The sequence below is a fragment of the Vicugna pacos genome, chromosome 32 (assembly GCF_048564905.1).
Source record: "Vicugna pacos chromosome 32, VicPac4, whole genome shotgun sequence".
Lineage (NCBI taxonomy): Eukaryota > Metazoa > Chordata > Mammalia > Artiodactyla > Camelidae > Vicugna > Vicugna pacos.
Genome location: NC_133018.1, coordinates 583,365 through 606,593, shown reverse-complemented (window position 1 = coordinate 606,593; position 23,229 = coordinate 583,365). Strand labels below are relative to the sequence as shown.

Here is a 23,229-nt window from a genome sequence, read left to right as displayed (position 1 = left end):
GCGCCCCTCCCTCCGCCCACCCGTTCGGTCAGTCCCTCAGGTAGGCGGGTGGGCAGGCAGGCAGGCAGGCAGGCAGGCGGCAGCCGGTCCGAGCAGCCGGCGGCTCGGCTCTGGGGCTCTCCCGGGCGGCGGCGGCGGCGGCGGCGGCGCTGTCCCTCTGGGAGGCGCGGCGTGGGCCAAGCGGCTGCCGCGGAGCTTCGTTCCGAACGCGGCGGCGGCAGCGGTGCGGCCCCGAGATGGTTCGCGGGCGGCTCCAATTGTACTCCAGTTTGGGGCTATAATATCAAAGTAAAACAATTTGATAGGTGATCACTGTAAAAATAAAAGAAATCACTACCCCCCCCCGTCAAAAAAAAAAATCCTGATGGGCAAAAAGACTACAAATCCGAGGGGCCACCAGACCCGCCCCCAGAGACACGACAGCCAATCCGCGCACACGCTTCCAGGCCACGCCCCGGCGCCCTCCCTCCGCCCACCCGAAGGTCAGATTGCCAGGCAGTCACACGGCAGCCTTTCCGAGGGGCAGACGTCTCTGCGGTTCTCCCGAGCGGCGCCGGCCCTTCTCCCTCCAGGCAGCTGAAGCGGCTGCAGCGGCGGCAGCGAAGTCCCTCCGGGAAGCGCGGCGCTGACCGAGCGGCTGCCGCGGAGCTTCGTGCCGAATGCGGCGGCGGCAGCGGTGCGGCCCCGAGATGGTTCGCGGGCGCCTCGGCTCTGGGGCTCTCCCGGGCGGCGGCGGCGGCGGCGGCGGCGGCGCTGTTCCTCTGGGAGGCGCGGCGTGGGCCGAGCGGCGGCCGCCCGGCAGCCAACATGGCGGTGGTGGACGCGGCCCCGTGTGATGGTCCGCGGGCAGCTGTTCGACGTCGGCGGCGCTCCAGCAACCTGGTACTTCGGCGAGGGCTCCAGCTGCGTGGTGTGGTGAGTGTCCCTGCCCTGCCGGCCGGCCGCGCCCGCCCGCGCGGCCCCCCGCCTGGCCTCGGCAGACGCAGCTGCGGCGTCGGCCCCCGGCCCGGGCCGCGGCCCCGAGCCCGGCCCGGACCCCAGCGGGCTGCCCCGCCGTCCGCGCACCGGGGGTCTCGGGCGGGGCCGGGCTGCTCGCGCTGGGGCGTTGCTCGGGGCGCTTCCCGGCCGGCCCTCGCTGGGCGCGGGGAGTGGAGGTGGAGGCCGGGACCCTGGCCGCCAGGGACCCGCAGGACGGTAACAGGGCCCCGACCCCCGGGCGCTCCCCTCGCGGCCTTCCCTTGACGTCGGGACTGTGAAGCCGCGAAGCAAAGCGGTCGGCAGCGGCGTGTGTGCACAGCCCCGAAATCGTCATCTTGTTTGTCCCCCTCGCCTGCGTTTGCCGCGGCCGGCTTTGCTTCAGCCCCTTCCGTGCTGCCAGGGCTGCTCTCCTGCGCAGCCTTTCTAAGCAGCATGAGCGGCACCAGTGTTGGCGTGGAGTGTTTGAATCTTGAGGTTGCTTAATGGGTGTTGGTGTGGTACCGTTCGCGTTTCAGGAAGGATAAGCCGGCATTCCTGTCTTGATTTCTTCAGGGGTCATTTGGAGTTGGGCCTAATTGGACTTTTTTCCCCTTTTACCGCGCGTGAGCTCCGGTACTAGCATAAAGGCATCCAGACGTTTTAGCACAGTGACTGGACTCTTCCAGTTGCTGCTTTAGTGCTCAGTGTGTATGCGGCCCCGAAGGAGTTCTTGCAGGAGCGCATGCAGGCTCCCTTGTCTGGCTCCAGATCCCTCAGAAGCGTTCGTCGAATGGGGTGAGACAGCGTTGTTTTTTATTAGAACCGGCTATTTTGTGCTGATGGGTACTTGTGGAGCCGTTCCTTTTTAAAGCTTAATGTTCTCGAAAGACGTAAATGTTTTAATGAAGAGTGTGTGATTTATTTTCTGAATCTGTTCTTTATGAGTTTGGCCTTTTTTATACAATGTCTTTTCCTAATCATTACGTATAGGATATAAAGAGTAGAGTTTGAAGTGAGCCTTTCCCAGTGGGTGTGGTTTTGATAGAAAGCCATTAGGTACAAGTCACAATTGAAGCTGTGGAATCCAATCCTGGAAAAGGGAGTAGGTGGGGAATGTGGAGGACTCTGTAGGCAGAAGAGAGTTCAATTTTATATTTCTGCAATGCAGAACCATCAGAGTAATTGAAAAGGGGTAGGCGCCCGATAAGTTTTTCAGGTATTTGGAGAATCTAGATAAAATGGTGGAAATAAGAGGAGAAAACTGAGGTGAAGAATCAGATTGTGTGACCTTCTAGAGGTGGAGTTACGTAGTGGCGTGAGAGATGAAGATGCTAGAGTCAGTAAGGGGCTCTTGTCAGACGAGTGGTGGACTTTTCATCATGGCAGGTATGGGATGAAGCAAAGGATGATGAGGTCTTACAGGGTAAGAGGCTGAAGAGGTGGGATTGGGATTTAGGAGAGATTCTGAGACAGGACGTGGTGATGTGATATGGGGAAGGTTGTTAATTCCAAGGCTTGCAGCCTGGGGGGATGGTGGAAGGAATAGTGTAGGCAGAAGAGGTTTGTTAAGGAGAAATACTGAGTTCTGGTTTGGACTCGTTAAGTTCATGATGCTGGTTTATGAGGCCCTTTAGACTATCTCTGGAAGGCGTCCTGAAAATAAAGGGATTTAGCATCTAGAGATGAAAATTAGTTCAAGTGGTAGTCCGATGTGAATGAACACAGGTTCTTATTTGAGATCATTGGTTAGGTGAAATTGCATGCATATATTCTTTGTGTTTATCGTTTTAGTAAATAATCCATAGTATGCAGTACATTTTCAAAGCATTCATTGTCCCAGAGAGTTTAAGAACCAGTGAGACAGAAGAGAAAGAGCAAAGAAGAAAACTTGACAAGGAAGTAGTTTTAAGGGGTGGGCAAAGAAGAGGAAGCTGAGGATTGGTGAGTTGTATAAGACTCAGGAGAAAAGGAAAAAAAAATGATATGAAAGAGAGAAGCTGAAGTTGTATGGTTCATGATATAATTAAGGTAGATATGTTGGATAAATTCAGCTTGAAACATTTTCTGAATGTGACTGAGAAGTCAGGTCATCTCCGTAGAGATCTTAATTGAAGCCTTGAGAAGGGACAAGATGAGAAAGAAATGTGTGAGCTGAGCTGAAGGGATGCCTGACTTGAGGTGTCCAGAGTGGGCTAGCTACAGAGGAGGAGGAAGAGGTGTCGTCAGAGACCAGAGACCTGAGAGTCCACATTGTCAGAGGAGCCTGGGGACATAGTGCTAACTAGGAATCGGTACTGAGGATTGTAGAGAGCACAGCACAGCTGGAGGACAAGCTGTTGGATTTGTTGACTTCCAGCTGTCCAAAAAACATAGTTTTAACCAAAATTTCATTGTGCTCACGTTCCTGATGGTAGTGTCCTGTCCTGTTAAGGTCTCTGTAATTGCGGCAGGCTAGTGAGAACTGCCGTTTAGTCAACACTTTCTGCTACTTTTTCTTTTAGGCAGATATTAATTAGTCCTCTTATCCACCCTGCAAGGGGTGGTTCCTTCCAGTAAAATGGAAATTTGAGACACAGTGAGGTTAATTCATTTACCCACAGATACCCAACTAGGAAGTGGTAGAGCATCTCTTTCTGGTTCCTAAGTGATACTAAACCAAAGGTCAGAGTTTAGAAAATACATGCTTTCAATAATAGAAAATATCTATTGTCTGCTTTCTTTGTGATTTGCTTTTTTAGCCTTTTACGGAGCGTTTCATGCAAGGTCATTCACTTAGAATTCATTGAACAGCAGTTCTCTGCGAGGACTCAAGGGGCGCCTGCCCTTCAGTAGCTGCTGGTCCAGACAGTGGGGTGCAGTTGGGCGGAAGTATGGAATGCCCATGGGGAGTGCTGTGGGGGCAGAAGGCCGGGCTGGTGTGTCTGGCTTCACAAACCTTGGCGTTGGGTGTGGATGTATGACTGGGAGTTTGCCTTGAGACGTGCATTCCAGGTAGACAAGAGTTCACATGCCAGGGCACAGAGGTCTGAGTGCCGCACATGTGGTCAGGAAAAGCAGGAGTTGTCTGGGAAGAGAGGGTGTGGGAGGCACCTTGGGGAGAAGACTGGAGGGGAGGCAGCTGGGATGGGTGGGGCCGAGTCCTGAAGGACTTTGTTTTCTAAGGAGCTGGGACTTGACCTGGTAGGTGAAGGTCATTGAAGGATGCCTTTTTTTCTGCTGGTTCCTCTTTAAATTTTGTGTTTCCCTCATCTGTCTTTGACTTCCTCCCCACTGTGCTTGTTCTCTCTTCTTTCTGCTTATTTAAGGGTACTCAGTGGGTGTGATTTTTCTTCCCCATCTCCAGGGCCATTTTGAAATGTATGTGGGTTTTGTTTCGCTTTTTGTTGTTACATTGATTGGAGGTGTTACTGGCCTTCGGGGTGTCTGTGGTGGAGGTGGATGTGCCAAACGACCCGCGTGCAGTGTGCATGCAGCAGTCAGTCCCTGCACCAGAGGAGCGTCCTGTTAAGATGCCAGTAGTGTTTCCCAGCAGCCAGTCCCCAAGAAAGACTGGGCCCTAGGCAGGTCCTGAATTCTGAGATTCATCTCCTCCATGAACTTGTCCTTATTTCTCTTGGCTCTAGCACTCCGCCCATCCCTCTCTGGAACTTTGCTGGGTATTGGTAGCACCTGTTTGAAAGGCAGGACCAGCAGTAGTACAAATCATGTACAGACGCTCCAAACTAGATTCCTAGTTGTGCTGGTTTAACTGTTAATGTAACTTTTAATAAAGAAGTCTCGTGTGGTTTTTGGAGCTCAAAGATTTGAGGAGACCATCTTACATGAGCAACAGGAAACCCAGAGTTTCTAAACAGTTTCGAGTGCAAGTAAAATGCAAACAAAATTCATTTTGATGTTAGTAACATCCCTAATAATGTGCTCCTCCTGGTGGTGGCTATAATTGACTATAATTGATATGCCATTCTGCTGAATTTAATTTGTATGTTCTCAGTTCTCAAGCATTAATAAAAAGATTTTTGTGGAAAACAGGCAAGTTGAATTTTCCGGGAACTATATATAGTTTATTCCTGACTTTGCTCGCAGTAATGTACCTACTAAGTAGAGCACAACCGATTCCCCGAGAAACATGTCAAGGTACCCCACCCCGCGTCCAGCCTGCTGTGCCCGCCCACCCGCCTGACCCTGAGAGGCTTTTTCTTCCTTTTTGTTTCTCTTTTCTCTTTCACTTCTTGGGGCTCCCATACCTTTGAAAGCCAACAGGATAGATGTTCTCCAAGGTCCCTCTTAGATGCGCAGTCTTAGGGCAGGCTCTGGGCTCTGAACCCGTCCGTGGCTGGTAGGAGCTGGGGGTGGGGTGCAGACCATCTAACAGTTGCAAGCTTGCCTTAGGTGCTGTGGTTTCAGGGTCATTTCATCCTCATCTTTGAGGTATTATTATTATTATTATTTTTTACCTTACAGATAAGGAAACCAGGTTGCAGGTGCCTTGTCTAGGGTTCACAGCCAGTAAATGTGCCTCAAAACGTGTAAATTTTTTTTTTCCTGAACTACTTTAGACTTTCCTCTATTAGAGCGAGTTACCTGGAAACGTACTTCCTGCAGTTCGGGTTCCTGAATGTGTTAGCACCAAAGTATAAAATGATGATTGTCGTGACCAACTTGGGCCTGTTGTGGAGATAGAAGAGAGAGGAACCAGAAACTTGGAAGGGGTGACGGAGGTAGGGTCAAAGCAGCTTCATTTTTATCAGAAGGGTGTTCATCAGTGTTTATCCTTCTCACTCCTACATTCTCCACCAGTTTCTTGATCTTCATTCACTTGGTAACGTTACTGAGCGTGTACCTGACTTACGTGCTAAGCGGTAGGATTGAAGTGGTTTTTACACTTTGGTGTTTACAGCCTAACAGGAAAGTAATCCCGTTTACTCAGTAGATGACGAGGTGCAGAGTGCTCCCTTCTGTACCCATCGAAAGTAGAGCAAAGATTTGAAGAGTAGTCTGGGAGGGTAGGGTTTCCTGGAGGAAGTGCTGTTTAAGCTGGGACATGGAGAATGACGTGGAGCTAGCTGGGTGAAAGGTGGGGAAGGGTGCTAAAGCATTTCGGGCACGACTTGTAGAAAATGGGCTGTAGAAATCGGGGAGTCTGTGATTAAGATCCAGGGATATTTCGCATGGTGTTGCAGGGACAGGAAGAGCAGTTAAAGCTTCAGGTATGGATGTAACCAGGAACTAAAAACTAGACCAAGGCAGCTACTCCCCTCCCTCTTTACATTTACAAAATCTTCTTGCATCCTGCATCTCTGCACAGCTGTTTTTTTGTTTTTTTCCTCTCTTCACTTTTACCACATCCCTGTGCACTTGGCAGAAGAGCACTGCCCCTAGCTGCCCAGAGCACCCTGACCCCTTGGGGAGAGAATCTGATCCAGCTTGGGCCAGTGTGCACCACTGGTCCCGGCACCTGAGGCCCAGATGGAGTCATGTGATAAGGCTGGACCTCTCTAGGGTGGCGCAGTGAAGTGGGGGTGGTTAGGAGCTGTCTCCCGCTGACCTCTGACTGACTAGGGTAGTTCTCCGTGCTGCTTCCCCTGCTCTTCTTGTGCTGGGCGGAGGCCTGCTGTTGGGTGCTGGTGGGGAGGAAAGGAGGGGAGGGCAAAGTCGTTTAGGCAGGAGAGGGGCTTTGGGTCGCTTTTAGGGCTCTTCTGCCTTCCTGTCTCTGGCGGTGTAGGGGTGGCATTCTTTACAATCTATTGAATATTGGATACATATATAATGTGTGAGCCATGCAGCCTAACAGTAAACACCCAGGAACCCACCACCCACTGAGTGACTTCAGAGCAGATTATCTGAGGCCCATGTTCTGATCCGTGGCTGGAGTCTGTACAGTAGAGTAAGTAAGAGTCTGTGCTCTGGACACCTGTCTGTGACCTGAGCTTGTTTTTCTGTCCTATAGAGAGAGGGTAGTGATACCCACCTCAGGGCTGGGGGGATTGGGTGAAACATGTAGGTGAGCGCTGAGCCCTTAGCCTCGGGCTAGTGCTCTGGTCATTACTGCCTGGAAGTGAGTGGGCCTGGCAGAGCCAGGGTCCTCCGTCACCTCAGTCTCTTGGACATCGTCCTGGAGTGCAAAGCAGAGTCCGTGAAAGTGAGACTGCTAGACTTGGGTCCCACAGTTGTGTGGGTTAGGGCAGCCCCCTCTCCTGGTGAGATTTAACAGTCAGAGAATCTTCTCTGCCAGGCCCTGGTCCATGTTCCCGCCCTCCCTGAGGGATGCTGCAGAGCCTGTTGGAGACAGACTGATAAGGAAATAGATTACTGTGTCACTGTGTGAAAACACTGATATAAGATCATTCTGGACAGAGCTGCAAACTTAACTCCACCTGGGCTTCCCAGTTACTAATTAATTCAGCAAGTGTTGTCTGTGTGTACTAGTACACAGACTAGCTGTTCAGCTGCTTCAGTGAACAAAACACCAGGTCCCCAGGCAGCTCGTGGTCAGTGGATGCCTGGCTTGGAGGGAGGACTAAGAAGGCTTGGTTAGGCCTTGGCTTTAGGTTCCTTCTAGTGAGTTTCCTTTTATTTCTCTTTATTATAGCACTTACCACAGACACAGGTCTAAGATACTTTTTTTTTCCCCAGAGTTTATTCATAAATCATTTAATTTTAAGTGACTGCCTATTTTTCTGCCTTTGGAAAACTGATAGAGGTGGCTCATGCACAAACCTATTTTTAAAGTAAGTTACTCTTTTTATTGTTATTAAAGGAAGATTAAACGATCTCTGAGCAGTTCTTGGAGTTAGCAGATCCTTTTCTTTTTGTTACATATGTCCCATAAAATAATTTTGAGACTTTGAAGCTGAAACATGATTGTCCCCCCTATTTAAGAATTACATAGTCTGTTGTAAGACATAAAGCTGTGGTTGAGAAATAAAAAAGTTGATGGCACATCCTAACCCAGAAAAGAAAGTTTCTTTTTCAGCCAGTCAGAATCTTCTACACAAATTTCAAACTTTTTCGCTGTGCTTTGCATTTAGTGCTGGCACTGATGGGTTTGTGTCTCCAAGCCCAGGTCCTCCCAGAGCCTCCTGCCCGGGTGCTGGGGGGTTGCTGGTGGTGGGGTCCAGTGCAGACTCTGAGAATTGCCTTTAAGGCAGGCTGGAGGGGCTGGGCTTAGGGGGAGAGTTTGAGACTGCAGCAGCTGCTAACTCTCGGGGTCCCACATCTTGCAGTTTGGACTTCATTAATTCATGTTACAAGGTCCTTTAAAATGCTCATCCCTCTCTTTATACCATACTGAGTTTTAAAAAATTGACCAAACAGCAAGCAACAGGAGGCTGTCCCTTGTTTTCTACTTTAAGACAACTATATCAACATAGTATAAAATGTAAATGTTCAGTTCACTGCAGATTTACAGAGTTGTGCATGCATCACCACAGTTTTAGAACATTTTCATCATTCCAAAAAGTTTTTTATCTAGTGTTTTCTTATAATATTTTGAGATTCGTCCATGTTATTGCTAGGACAAGTAGTTATGTTGCTTTTTGTCATCAAACAGTAATTAATTGGATGCTTCACTGGATTATGGACATTTGGAATGTCTCCAGTTTTTGTCTGTTGTGAATGATTCTGCAATGAACATTCATTTAAGTTCTTAAGTGGACATATATTTTCACTTCTCTTGGGTACATAGGGGTAAAGTTGCTGTGGGCAAGTGATGTGTGGGTGTTTTGAGGGGAGGGGATGGTAAGTGATTATATTTTAAACCATAATGAGACTGCAGGTTAACTTACTGAACAAACATGAATACCCTGTGCCTGGGGGAGAAATGGGCCATAAAACAGCTCTTAAACTCTTCTGAAAGGAACTGACTTTATTTGCAACAGAGGGAAGAAGTTCAAGCCTAAAGGCCCTTAGAAGAGAAATGGAGGTTGTGGTGACCAGACATTGGAAGGATATTCAAGACAGAGGCTATACCACAGACTAGCTAGTTTTGGGGAGAAAAGAAGAAATAGGACACCTTGGAGGAGATCTTCTGAGGTCAGAACAAAAATCAAACACTGACCTGGGGAAATATTTATTCAAAGGAGCCAGAATTTGACTGGGTATCATTTCTTCTTTAAATGCTCAGTGGAATTCACTAGTGAAACCATCTGAGCTAGGTGCTTTTCTTCCCAGAAAGTTACTAATTATTGATTCAACTTCTTTTAATAGATACAGACCTATTCAAATTATTAAATTTTCCTTGTGTGTGTTTTAGTAATTTGTGTCTTCCCCCAAAATGGTCCACTTCATCTAAGTTGTTAAATCTGTGGGCATATGTCTCCAGGCTGTGACCTTCATAAGTACATCTCCACGAAAAGATCTTTCTTGAATCTTCAGCATAAGAACCTTGAAGGGTTACTGGAAGTAATACCCGTAAAAGTGTTGGGGGAGTCTCCCCCACTATGAACCCTCAAGAATTTCTCACTCTCACACAAGTCTACATTCGGCCTCTAAACAACTCATCAAATTCTCCATTTAAATCTTCCAGTGAGTGTATAGCTCCAGTGGCTTCTGTCCCACATGAGTACATCTTGGCTGTGATTCTCTTTATTGCCTGTGTCTTCAGATTTCAGGGTGATGATCTGCCCTGCAACCTCAACAATCTGATAGGATTCAGGAAAAGTCATTGCTTTTCAATTTGTTCTGTTTTTTTGTTGTTTTATTTGTTTTAATATATAAGAACAGAGGTAGTAGTAACTTCCAAGCTCTTTAGATGTTGGATCGGAGACAGGTCAGTTTATTCTTTTTTTTGCTGAGTAGTATTCCATTGTGTTTGTTTATGCATTCTCCTGTTCTTGAATTTTTGGGTTGTTTGGAATTTTTGTCCATTATGAATAAAGCTGCTGTGAACATTCTTTTAACTGGTTGCTGAAGGTCGTAGTCATCATTAATTCTAGAATTCTGGATCCAAACTAAACAACAGTTCATAACAATGCACTTATATGGCAAGTGAATTACCCACAGCAAACTGACTCTGGCACTCAGTCAGCACTGGCTGATTGGACAGTCTCTGTAGAAAACAGAGTTGGGCAGCATCTGCTTTACTGTTGGTAGACTTCAGCCTGAGACCATGACTGCTTACAGCGCAAGCCATGAATTCAAGTGGGCATAAAAGTATCTTTTACTTTCCTAAAACTACACATCTGTTGAGACACCGTTTGACTTGGTGACAGCATGTGCAGCCTTAGTCATTTCCAAGTGAACTCACCCAGTCAATAAAGATTTCATAGTCTTACCATCCCCTGTCCCCGGTTTCCCTTCCTGATTCGAAGCTCTGGGGTGTATATCATACCACTGCCTTGGTGAGGAGGTGACGTCTTGTTCTCGCCTGTGCTGGCACTTTCTGAGACAGACAGTTTCCTGAAGATGCCTTTGGATTGGTGTGCTTCACTTTTAGAAAATTTATACACCAATTTATTATTCTTTGTCAACTGAAAATATTACCTCCATAAACCAGAACAGGTTATTATCAAATATCTGCAGTTATTATGCATTTAAAATTGAAATCACAGTACGTAGGTTGTCTGGTAAATCATAGCCCTCCAAACCTCAGGTTATAGCAGATCATCATGAATGCCTGTTGCTGATTCACTCTGGTGGTGCTACATGCCCAACGAAATATTGTGCAACCAATAAAGTCATCTGCAATACATTATTTCAAGGTCACTGCAGAATATGTTTTCACTCTTTTTTCTCCCCCATTTTTATAAATGGAGGTACTGGGGATTGAACCCAGAACCTCATGCACGCTAAGCATGTGCTCTACCACTGAGCTATATCCACCCCACTGTGTTTTAATTCTTAATCTTAGGAATGTTAACTTGTAAGTGGCACGGTTCATTTATTCTCAGTATAGAGAAAAATCTCTTTCACTATCATCCCCCATTAAGGGCTGTACTCAACTAAATATTAGTTAATTTGCTTTTTATAATCAGCCAGTTTCTGCTTCCACACACCGCCCCACCTACACACACACTAATAAAGTTTGAGAACTTTTTAAATGCTACTTAAAGTCCAGCTTCTGAATTTTTACTAGACTTATCCTGATATTAGTGAGGCATAAAGTGTGAGCACCCCTTTCTTAGGACCAGAAAAATTTTAGATTCAATGAAAAATCAGTTCAGATTTTTTTTCATGATATGACATCAGTTTGGATGTCATTAACTGCTCCATAGGACATGTAGGAAATTTGGCTTCATTTGAACTTCCTCAGGATAGTTTATGATGATCAAACTTAGTAGAGTTTTGGTCTTTACAAAAAAAATTTATCAAAAACTCAGGCGGTATGGTAGATATGAAATGAACCACATGATTAAAAAACTAACCAACTTATACAATGATTAGCATAGTGCTCATTAGATATTAATAAGCATGAACCTGCATTTTTGTGGTTTTTAGTTTCTTAAAATAGCGGAAGCAGTGAGAGGTTGAACTCCATCAACTCTAATGCTTCTTACCTTTCCCAAATTGTCATTTTCACTTCAGTTTCTCTTCATGGGAATAGAAGGGAAGGGAATGCCTACCAGGCCAGGGAAGTGGCAAAAGACATGATGGCTGGAAAGTATATGGCATGTTTGGGAGACAGAAAGTTAAGCAATTTGACTACAGTAGAGGGTTTATGTTGGGATTAGTATAATGTAAATCATAAAAGGTAGACTGGAGCTTGGATTACAAAGAGCCTTGAATACTGGCCTAAAGAATTTGTATTTTATTCTACAGATAATGGAGCGCTGCTGTAAGGATCCAGGTTAAGGTAAGCCTAATCATAGTTTTAAAAGGAATGATCTGGTGTTAACACTTAGGGATGGATTAAAGGGGAGCGAGGCTGAAAGAAGAAAAGTGAATAGAGGGGATGTTTCCTAAAATAGGTGTGAGCTATGATGGCTTGAGAAGGGTGATGTCACTAAGTCACTGAGTAACAGAAGCATTTGGAAAACAGAATCAGTGAAACTGAGAAGAAAGTGTTCTAAGACAATTCCAATTTAATGTGAGGAGAATTATATTTCCACTTACTTCAACATGGAAAGCATATAGAAAAAAGAGAAAATGTGAGTTCAGTTTAAAGACTTTTCATTCAAAACACAAGTATGTATATATGTGAGGAAATGTGCTGTGTGCTGTGGAAACTGCAGGACGAGGTGAGAGGTCAGGGGTGCATCCATTTTAATTTAAAAGCTTCACCAAAAAAATAAGCAGCTAAAATATTAAAGTTTCAACTTGAACATCACATTTGAAAACTGAAAGGACTTGGCCACTTTTTATTTACCATGTTTTAAAATTACATTCAAACATATTGGTTAAATTCTGCATTTAATCACATCTCTTTTGTGTATGCGCTTTGCTAGAACATTATAAGCAATGTCTTCTGATTTGGCAGAGATTAACTTAGTAAAATGAATGTTTATGCTGAAAGGGAAATCATTACCATTTAAGTGGATGCTCCCACTTAATACCTCCAACAACATGTCAAGTGTTAGTTTTCCGGGCAAAAGAGGTGTCTGGGTATACTATGTCTACATAATGTCAAAGTAACTGAGTAGCTCAAGGCGGTGAGAAAGTAATTCTGTTTTATAAACTTGTTGCTTAAATCACAATCAAAGCCATTATTTAGTAACTTTTGTAAGTAAAACCACAATGTGATCTGCTTCCAAATCAGCATATGTTAGTTTTTTGGCATTGTTAAAGAGGCTCAAAACACGTAAGTAAGTAATCTAGCCTTAGTCTCCTCACCTGCAAAATAAGAAATTGGAATGATAGCTGAGCTATCTTTTAGTTAGTGCATTTTATTACATGCAAACCCTAAATCTTGGGAAAACAGGTGTACTAAACAATGTGCCAGAAAGAACTCTTGCCAAGAACATCTAAAATCATGGGATGCTGTAATTGATAATGTCTAGAATTTATTTTACACTAAGCTTTTTTTTAATCCAGGAAGCTTAATGGGCTCTTATTGTAGTAATCACAGTCTAAAAAGGGAGGGAATAGGAACAAATATTCTAAGCCCCATTTTGGTTGGCACAGCAAGTCAATGGTAGACTCTAGCAGGTCAAAGTGTTGTCCTCAGATCAGCAGCCTCAGCATAACTGGGAATCTTGTTAGAAATACAGCCTCTTAGACTCCACGCAGAACCACTGAATTAGAATCTTCAGTTTAACAAGATCCATAGGTGATTCCTATGCATATTAAAGTTTGAGAAGTGCTGATACACAATCCTACTGGATCTACACCCTGTGAGTGAGGAAATTTGCATCAGCCACCTACAGAGATCCCACATCTGCCTTGTCTTCAGCTAATCACATTTTATGATGTCATCTGCCCTAATGTCATATGCTTAGTTAAAAGGAGATCTATAACCCTGTAGCTTGAATTAGATTCCTCTAAGTGTGGTATAGCCCATTCATGGGACCCTCCTCCACTTACTCTAGCCAAGGAGCACCAGGAGAAATTCAGTGCAAAAATTTCAACCAACGTTCTCCATTATCTGCTGCTGCTTTCACCAGGGCACAAAGTGCATTTGGGGAGCTGTATGGAAGACACATATGTTCTTATGCATTTTGCAACAAATGTTCCATTCTTCTACAGCTTTGCTGTAGGAATTGCTTTAAGTCATACACAAAGGACTATTGCTTGCCTAAGCTTCACTAAGCTTTTGAAAAATACAGGGTTGCAATGATGCTTGTAAACAAGTACACTGAACTGACTGAAAAGAGTACCTGTTTGATTTGGTAGGAAGAAGAGAAGGGGGAGTTAAAAGGAAATAAACTGTTTCTTGAGCATCTCTCTGTGCTGAGTACCATGCTAGATGTTTTTCATAAAGCACCAGGGTCTCTCAAATGTTAAGCTTGAGACCTGTTCTCTAACCACATAAATATGGTATTATTGTGATCTGTCACAGCCATAAAAACTATAAATACATAGCTTTTCAGTCATTTAATAACTTATAAAATTCTATATGTTTAAAACAGCTTGATTATAAACTATTAACACTTCCAGGCATTTCCCCAGTTAGACACTATTAAGGAAATATCTTACAAATATCTTGTTAGTACAATATCCAATAATGCCTAACTTAGATCTTAAACATACATGGAGATCTTGTCTGGGTTTCTCTGATGATACTGTTTATTTGATTGTGGTCCCTAAAAGAATCTTGGGACTATAATTGAAACTGTTTTGCAACCTGTGTTTTACCATCATGGAAGATGTCATTCCTTCATTCAATGCCTATCTCATTATGCCTCCTGTTTGTCATACAATTTTAACAGCACAGTGTGAAAATAAGTAAGCAAACAGACATAAATTAAATAATTATAAATTATGAAAAGTGCTATGAAGGAAAGAAGCATAAGACCATGCTTTAATAAAAACTCTCAGGAGAGAGGTTGCTCTTCTGGTGTGGACAACAAAGATCCAACCAGAACAACCAACCTCCAGATAACAATACAGGCTCTGAACAAAACACAGGCAGTCCTCAGAGTGCACACTACGTGCTCACTGAAACTCGTGCATATTGGAACTCTTCCCTTGCTTTACACGGTCCTGGGGTGGCAGTCCCGGGGCAAAGTGAGCGTGTGGTTACAGAGTTCACAGGCTTCAGTCAACACGTACTGTGCCTGCAACGGTTGCCTACTCAACCAAACAGCCACCTGATGGCACTGGAAGGTGGAGAACAGCAGGTGGATGTCGGAGGAGGTTAGTATTTGTGAAAAGGAATCATGCAGACGCTTTTACCACTTCTACAGTTCTTTGCCTGAAAGAATGCTTCTGGATAAAATTCCTACAGAACACCTGCAGACTTTCTGACCCTCAGAAACAAAGGACAGATCTTAAGCCTTCTGATCACAAAGCAGAAATAATAATTCTATGACATGAGGGAGGGGTTAGCTAATGCTATGGTGTTAATTGTTTTATAATATGTGAATATATCAAGGCATCACATGTACACCTTAAGCTTACACAGTGTTACATGTCAGTGCTCTCTCAATAAAGCTGGGGTGAAAAAGAAACAAAGGACAGACTTCAAGGGGACTACAGCTTTTGGAAAGTGAGGGAATAACCACCAGAAAGAAGCGAGTTCTGTTGGACAATAAGGTTTAATATGCATGTAATTAAAGTTAATTAGTCAAGGAGTATGAGAATGGGGCAGAAATAATATTTGACTACATAAAGGTTGAATAGTTCTAAAATTTGGTAAGATATATATATAGATATAGATATAGATACAGATTTTTTTTAATAGTTTCCAGATTCTCAGAAAACCCAAAACAGTAAAGATATGAAGAAAAACACTCATCAGTACATCACAGCCAAAATGATGAATACCAAAGATTCAGAGAAAGTCTAAAGATAGGCAACTGAAAACTCTGAGATAATAGACATGTGTGGCTGTTTTAAGCCACTAATTTTAGGGGTAATTTGCTATGCAGCAATAAATAACTAATACAATTATTATAATTGGAGGTATCAATACCCCTCTCTCAATAATTGGTAGAACAAATAGATAGAAAATCAGCATATAGAAGACTCTAAAAATATTCTCAATTTGCCCTAAATGTAGTTTATAAAACACTTCTGTCAGTACCAGAAGAAAATGAATTATTTTCAAGTGAACACAGATTATTTATTAGGATAGAACATATTTTGGACCATAAAATAAACCTCAATAAATTTAAAAGGATGGAAATCATTCAAACTATGTTTTCTGTCCACAATGGAATTAAGGAATCAACAACAGAACAATGTCTGGAAACACCCCTCAACGTAGGGACGTTAAAATCCACTTCTAAATAAAAGAGATCAAAAAAGATATCACTGGGAAAATTAGAAAAAAAATTAACTGAATATAAATGAAAAGCGGTATGTAACAGTGAAATTCAGGTAAAGCAGGGCTTAGAGACAAAATGATCACACTAAACTCTAACACCGGGAAAGAAGAAAGGTCTTATGTTAATGATATGTTTACACTAAGAAACTAGAAAAAATAGTAAATTAAAGCTCTAATAAGCAAAAAGAAGAAATAAAGAGGGAATGCAATAAAAAAGAAAACAATATGACCCCAAAAGAAACAATTAATAAAACTAAAAGCTGATTTTTTGAATGGATAAATAAAATGGATAGCCCCCATGACGTTCCAAAAATTTACCGAAGAGAAATGAAAATATACATCAAAAACAAACCAACCAACCAACCAACCAACCACTGATCAGACATATTTATTCAACAGATGAAAATCTAGATGCTTGTACAAAAATATTCATAACAGCTTCATTCCTAATAGTTAAACATTGTAAAAAACCCAGTGTCTGTCAATAAGGGAGTGAATACCCAGATTGTGATATATTCATGCAATGGGCTAAACTCAGCAATAAAAAGGAACAAACTCTGCATACACACAATGACACTGGCTGTGATAAATCTCACACACATAATGCTGGACTAAAAAAGAGACACAAATACACACACACACACACACACACACACACACACCATGTAATTCCATCTATAGAAATTTCTATAAGAGACCAATGTAAACTATTGGCACAGGTATTGAAACAGTGATTATCTCCAGGTGGAGGAGGTGGGCAAGGATTTACTAGAAAGGGACACCAGGGACTTTTCTTGGTGCCCCGTACCTTTATGGGTGCGGGTGGGTTACAGGTGTGTATACATTTATCTAAATCATCAGGCTGTTCACTTATCATCAAAGAGACAGAAAGGGAGGGGAGGCAGGACAGAGAGAGAGAGAATATGAAGGGACAACAAGGAAAGAAAAGTGCTGGTCAGCATCTTGGAGGCAAAAATTAATCTAAACCAGGTCAAAAGCAGAGAAGCATTCCAAAAAAAGACCAGCCTGGGAAATGCTGAAGTAAGAAGGCGCAGCCTCTAGAGAATGGACAGGTGCCTCCAGGGCCGAACAGCCTTTATTTACTCTGCATCCAAACACTTGCTCTGGTGATTATTTGTGTTTGTGTGACGTCTGTTTTATACATAACAACACTGGCTTTAAGTAAGCGTGTGTGAGAACCAAGTTAAGATGTGTAAAGCCCCTGAACTCCGACAAGACTGTGGGGCTCTGCCTTATCTGCTCCCGTTGTGCAATTCCAAATTAAACCTGTTTTAACCGTACATTGAAATACTTATGGATGAATACATGTGATGTCTAGGGTGTGCTTCAAAATAACACGGGCAGAGAGATGAATGGCATGTGGGAGAGTTTGGCCGTGGGTAATGACTGCTATAGCTGGATAAAGGGCATCATTACACATGTTTGAAAGAAAGTTAAAGAAAACCTTAGTAGCCATAAAAGAAGTGGGCTATGGCCAGAGACGTTTTTATTTACTTTTCGTGAATAACTACTTTAAAGCTTAAAAAAACTTTGCCCTATTCTAATGCCCCACTGTTAGTGCGAAAAGCCCGCATGCAGGACACCTGCCGGGGGAGCTGTTCCGGCTGGAGGGCTGGTGCCAGTGATTGTCTTATCGCAGGAAGGTCTGACAGGCTAAAGCGGCCCCAAGGGCACTGCGAGTGAAAGCTCAGAGAGGGGCCAAATCCGTGGTCACTGCCCGGTAAGAAGCATTCCCGCTAACGGAAGAGAGGGCCAGAAATGTTTCCACACCAGACAAGGCAGCGGTAGCAGCGGAACGGGTCTTAGTATATTTAGTTTTGTTCATTCAGGTCATGAAGAAAATTATCATTGAGAAACAAAAGATAATTTTAGAAAATAAAAATTAAGGTAGCAAATTTGAGTTTCCCAAACAGTATTGAAAATAGATTGTAGCTCTTTGATACCACCTATTGTTAAACAAATGTGTTTAATATATATATAGGTCATTTAAAAATATGTTCAGCTGTTGAAATATTTGTTCATTTTCTCTGAGCAAATGTAAGCCTTCTGTAGTCATGATGAGCTTTTAATTGGAAAAATAAATCAGCTGAAAATTTTAGATTATCAAAAATTTACAACACTGAGAAAAACAGCAAAGAAAGAAAATCTTTTTTACTTAAATACCTCCACGTTCGTTTTTAAGTCTCTTCAAGTAAGAAATAAAATTATATTGCCCCAAATTTAACCTAAGTTGTGTATACTGATACATAATAATCTTTTTTGGTTAAGATAGAAATTTATGAGATCATAGGTAGAGTAAAATTCCTCCTTGCAGCTAAACAACAAGAATTTTAAAATTCTTCTTCATTTATTTATAGACATAGAGGAAAGATTACTGTTATCAAACTTCACATCATTATTATAAAAAATGTAAAGCCATACTAGGAATGTATATCTAAAGACTTGCAAATGCACGCAGGTTAACCATAAATAGAAGACATCACTCTTTTACAGTTGGGGCAAAATCATGTCAAAATAGCAATCCACTTTCAGTTAATCAACAAAGAAATCAGCAAGTATTTACAGAATAACTACAAGATGCTATGCAATGTTCAAGAGATGTACAGGTTAAGGAGTTCACAGCTCTGATGAAGGAGACAGTCTTGATATCTAATACACACGAAATGATTAGATAACAACACATTATGTGAATAGGTGCCAAGACAGGGCTTCCACGAATGAAGTCTTTCCTATGAGTTCAAAGAGGATGGGAAGCACTCAGGCAGAGAATGAACATTTAATGACAGGAAAAACAAGACAGAACCTGGAATAAAATACTTGATTTATGCCCTGCATGCAACACTTAATGTGTTCACTCTACTTCTACTATAATACAAGTAAGTTGTTTCTATCATCTTTGAAATAATGAACAGAAGATCTTAAAATATCCACTATTTCCTTTAACATAAACTGTAAAATATTTTTAAATGCTGAGAGTCACTTCCTCTAAATATTTAAGACACAGATAGAGACCAGTGAGATTGTAATTATTTTTCTCTGTTAAATTGAAGAGATAGCATTACAAAGGGAAGTCTACTGCCCTGGTATGGATTGAAAGATGTAAATGAATATCTTTACATGTGCATAGTTCCACCATCCAAAAATTTGGGGAGTTTGTTTTAAATATACAAAGAGAAATGTTTCTGTATCCCAATAGCACACACAAGCCATACAGGGTATCCAGTTCAGCTTGTTTACATAAAATATACCAAAACATGGTCTGCCAAAGGGACTTACAACCTTAAAAGGATTATTTCCATATGTGGCATTGTGCCAGAGGCAGCAGTTTTTAATTTTCCTCACCATCATCCTCATCTCATACCTACAACTATTCTCTAAGCACTTCTTATAAGAAACAAACATGCTTGATTCTCTAGCGAGGGGAAAAAAAGGGGGGGGATGTTTTCATCATGAACCCTGTCCTTGAGAATCTTAAAATGCTTTTTGAGTTCTGTGCAAACAAACAAACAAACAAAAATGACTTCAAAATCAGGAAACTTTCATGGGTGTCCAGTGAGCGGCACAAACAATGCTGATCCTAGATTAGGAACTGGCTACACTGTAAGGCTTCTGGTTTTGATAAAATATTGTGAAATCTCTGCTATTCCTGTTCCTTTCTGACAGGTTGATTGACACAAGAAAAGGAAAAAGGAGAAGTGATACATAAATGAAAAAGCATTGAAATCACATAGAAAGTTCAAGCTGATCTGGTGATGCAGGTCAGGGACCAAAAGGAGGAAAGGACAGAAGAATCATACATGATATTTGTGGCATGAAGAAAAGATAAGCATCTTAATTAACAAAGAAAAATTTCATATTATCACCTCATAGGAATACTCTGAACTATTTCAAAATGTATCTTCTAAAATGTAAAATATCATTATTTCCAATAACAAATTTTAATTATGGATCTACTCACATATTTGCTATACATTTTAAAGATTACAATTTGATGTATTTAGTTTCATCTCTACCCCCCACCTTTTTTTTCATTTAGTTTTTCATTATAAAATACAAGGCTTCACAGCATCAAATAAATTGTATGGTATTTACTATAGGGATTAAGTTTTAAGCTAAAATGTTTGCTTGTTAACAGGGTTCCTGACCATCTACAGGACATTTGGGCTGTGTCTATATGATACATAAAGAATCATTTCAGTGGGAAATAATTAAATTAGACAAATGATTTCACATAAAGAAAAGTATTTTGACTAAGCTTTCCACTTTGTAACAGGTTTCTCTGATATCACTAAAAACATTAGGTTTTATTTAGAAATCATCAAGGGAACATTTGACATTTCCCTGAGATAATGTGGACAGCTATTCAGATAACTCATTTTCGATAAATAGCACTTTTATTTTGGCCTTAAGTATTTGGATTGATCATCTACATTGATCAGATTTATTTTTACTGATGTTTATGACTTATTCACTATTATTCTGGGTTACATATACCAAGATATTCTGTATTCTTGGGCAAAACAAAAACATTCAGTCTCAAAGCAATCAAAAATAGGGTCAAAACAGTTTTGGCAGCAAAGTAAGTAGATTGTAAGCATCTTGTGAAAAGCTGTGCTCTCCAGCTGGCTTTTTTGTACTGTCTCCAGTGACAGTACACTTTAGTTCTATCTAAAAATTTGTGTTCTGTTTATGGTCCACTGAGAAAATAAGTTCTCCGAGGAGTAAAGGGCACACTGGTGTGATGCCATTGAGAGGTGTAAATCACCATAATATGAATTTAATGAATTGCCATTATAAGGTGGAATCACAGCTATTTAAAATGGCTGCAGATTTGTTTATTCTAACCCTAGGAAACAAAGTGAACTTGACTGCTTAAACTTGTTCTAAGGCTCTGTTCTCCCCTTTGGTCCATCCAGGGAGAATCCAAACAGCATTTCTCCTGAGGATGTTAGTCAGACAAGAAGATCAGCCAAGGAGACGCAGAGTCACAAAGAGCAGCTGAGGTACTGGGCACCCGGTCCAGGTAAGGGGGCAGGAGACACAGGCGATGAAAGGAAGAATACTTTTGCTCTCCTGGACTTGCAATTACTCTGTAACAGGTGACAGGAGTGTGCCTCAGTGCAGAACGTCTCAGGCAAACAGCTACTGACTTTAACATTATAAATGTCATCTTGAAGTGAGACATGGAGACTAGATGAAAACCGTACTTACATCCCTTCAATTTTCATGATTGCCTGTAACAGAAAGGAACACATCTGACTCCCGTGTTAGATTTGTTCCTTTGGCTTTAACCCTGTGCTCTGTCTCCTAGGCTTAGCCTTGCTGGTTCTGCACTTTGTGTAAAACAGTGTTGCCAATAGTCTGAAATATACACGAGAGCCTATTCTCAAGGCTCTGACCTTTAAGGATATTAACACGTTTGCACTTACATACAGATAACAAGTTGCAGAATAGAAAAATTATTGGCCTGTCATGCACTGAGCAGAACCCAGTTTGGATTCAGTAACATGCTGAGGTCACAATTTACAAATTTCAGAGGAAGTCAGAAGGCCACGTTCTGTCTGAGGCTAATGAGTTCCAAAGTAGTGATATCTTTGTTGTTGTTGCTGTTGGTTTTTAAAAATTTTTTTTATTGAGGTATGGTTGATTTACAATGTTATGTTAGTTTCTGGTGTACAGTGTAGTGATTCAGTTATACCCATATAAATATAGATACAGACATATTCTTTTTCATTATAGATTATTACAAGTATTGAATATAGTTCCCTATGCTATATAGTAGGACTTTGTTGTTTATCTATTTTATACATAGTAGTATTTGCAAATTCCAAATTCCTGATTTCTCTCTCCTCTGGTAACCATAGTTTGTTTTCTATGTCTGTGAGTCTGTTTCTGTTTTGTAAATAAGTTCATTTGTGCCATTTTTTTAGATTCCACATAGACGTGATACCATATATTTGTCTTTCTCTGACTTATTTCACTTGGGATGATAATCTCTAAGTTCCATCCGTGTTGCTGCAAATGGCATTTTATTCTTTTTTATGGCTGAAAAAATATATATATACATCACATCTTTATCCATTCATCTCTTGATGGACATTTGGGTTGTTTCTGTGACTTGGTTATTGTAAATAGTGCTTCTTTGAACATTGGGGTGCATGCATCTTCTGGAATTAGAGTTTCTTCCAATTCCAGTTTCTTCCAGACATATGCCCAGGAGTGGGATTGCTAGGTCATATGGTAAATCTATTTTTAGTTTTTTGAGGAATCTCTATACTGTTCTCCATAGTGGCTGCATCAAACTGTATTCCCACCAACAGTGTAGGAGGGTTCCCTTCCTCCATACCTTCTCCAGCACTTATCATTTGTGGACTTCTTAATGATGACCATTCTGACTAGTGTGAGGTGATACCTCATTGTAGTTTTTTCTTTTTTATATATTTTTTAACATTTTTAATTGATTTATAATCATTTTACAATGTTGTGTCAAATTCCAGTGTTCAGCACAATTTTTCAGTCATTCATGGACATATACATACTCATTGCCACTTTTTTTTCTCTGTGATTTATCATAGCATTTTGTGTATATTTCCCTGTGCTATACAGTGTAATCTTGTTTATCTATTCTACAATTTTGAAATCCCAGTCTATCCCTTCCCACCCTCTACCCCCCCTGGTTACTGCTTCTGTTTTAAGTTGAAACTTTACTGTTTGAGTCCTTGGGCTCTGACCAAAATCTGGGTCAACATAAGAGGAAGATAATTTTACATTTTAATTCTGAGGCTGTGTTAATATCCCTTGCACGTGTGAGGGCCAACCGTAAAAATAAACAAAGCATCTAAAACAAGCGTTAGAAGAGAAAAATCTTTATCCGGAAGGGTTTTTTTTTCCTTCCCAATGAAGAGCATGAACACTGTAGTTCCCTGGAAGAATAGTTCAGTCCAGGAAAGAGGATCGCGCAGGCATGGGGTGGGGGTGGGGGGTGGGGAGTGCGCGCCCGTGGAGATAGGGGCGGGGCAGGCGGATGCGGAGGATGAGCTCTTAGGTTCCGGATCCTCAGGAAACCCTGGTGCCGGCCGCGGCCAGCCTCTGCTGTGCCCACGGGACCCACAACTCTGGCAGCGGAGCCGGCACTTCCAACATTACTAAGTAAAAAGAAAGCGGCTCCTACTCCAAGCCCAAACCTCCCTGCAGACCGGCGGACACCACCGAGGAGTTTGGCGAGTCGGTGACTGAGGCGCCCGCCCGTCCGCTGCAAGGTATGTGCAAGGCGTTTTCTGCCCTGACGGCTCCGGAGTCCGGGAGGGCGCAGGGGTGGAGGGGGCCCGCGGGGCGGGCGAGCGGGGGGCGCCGGGTGGGCTGCCCCGCGTGGCCCCCGCTCCCCGGTGCCG

General features: G+C 42.4%; 1 long non-coding RNA gene across 1 annotated transcript; it reads left to right on the top strand.

Annotated features, from left to right (window-relative positions):
- Positions 1-646: 646 nt before the first annotated feature.
- LOC140690894 (uncharacterized) lies at positions 647-21,874 on the top strand. The gene is made up of 3 exons (XR_012066239.1): positions 647-915; positions 11,713-11,746; positions 20,755-21,874. It is a non-coding gene; the product is annotated as an uncharacterized lncRNA (long non-coding RNA).
- Positions 21,875-23,229: the final 1,355 nt, after the last annotated feature.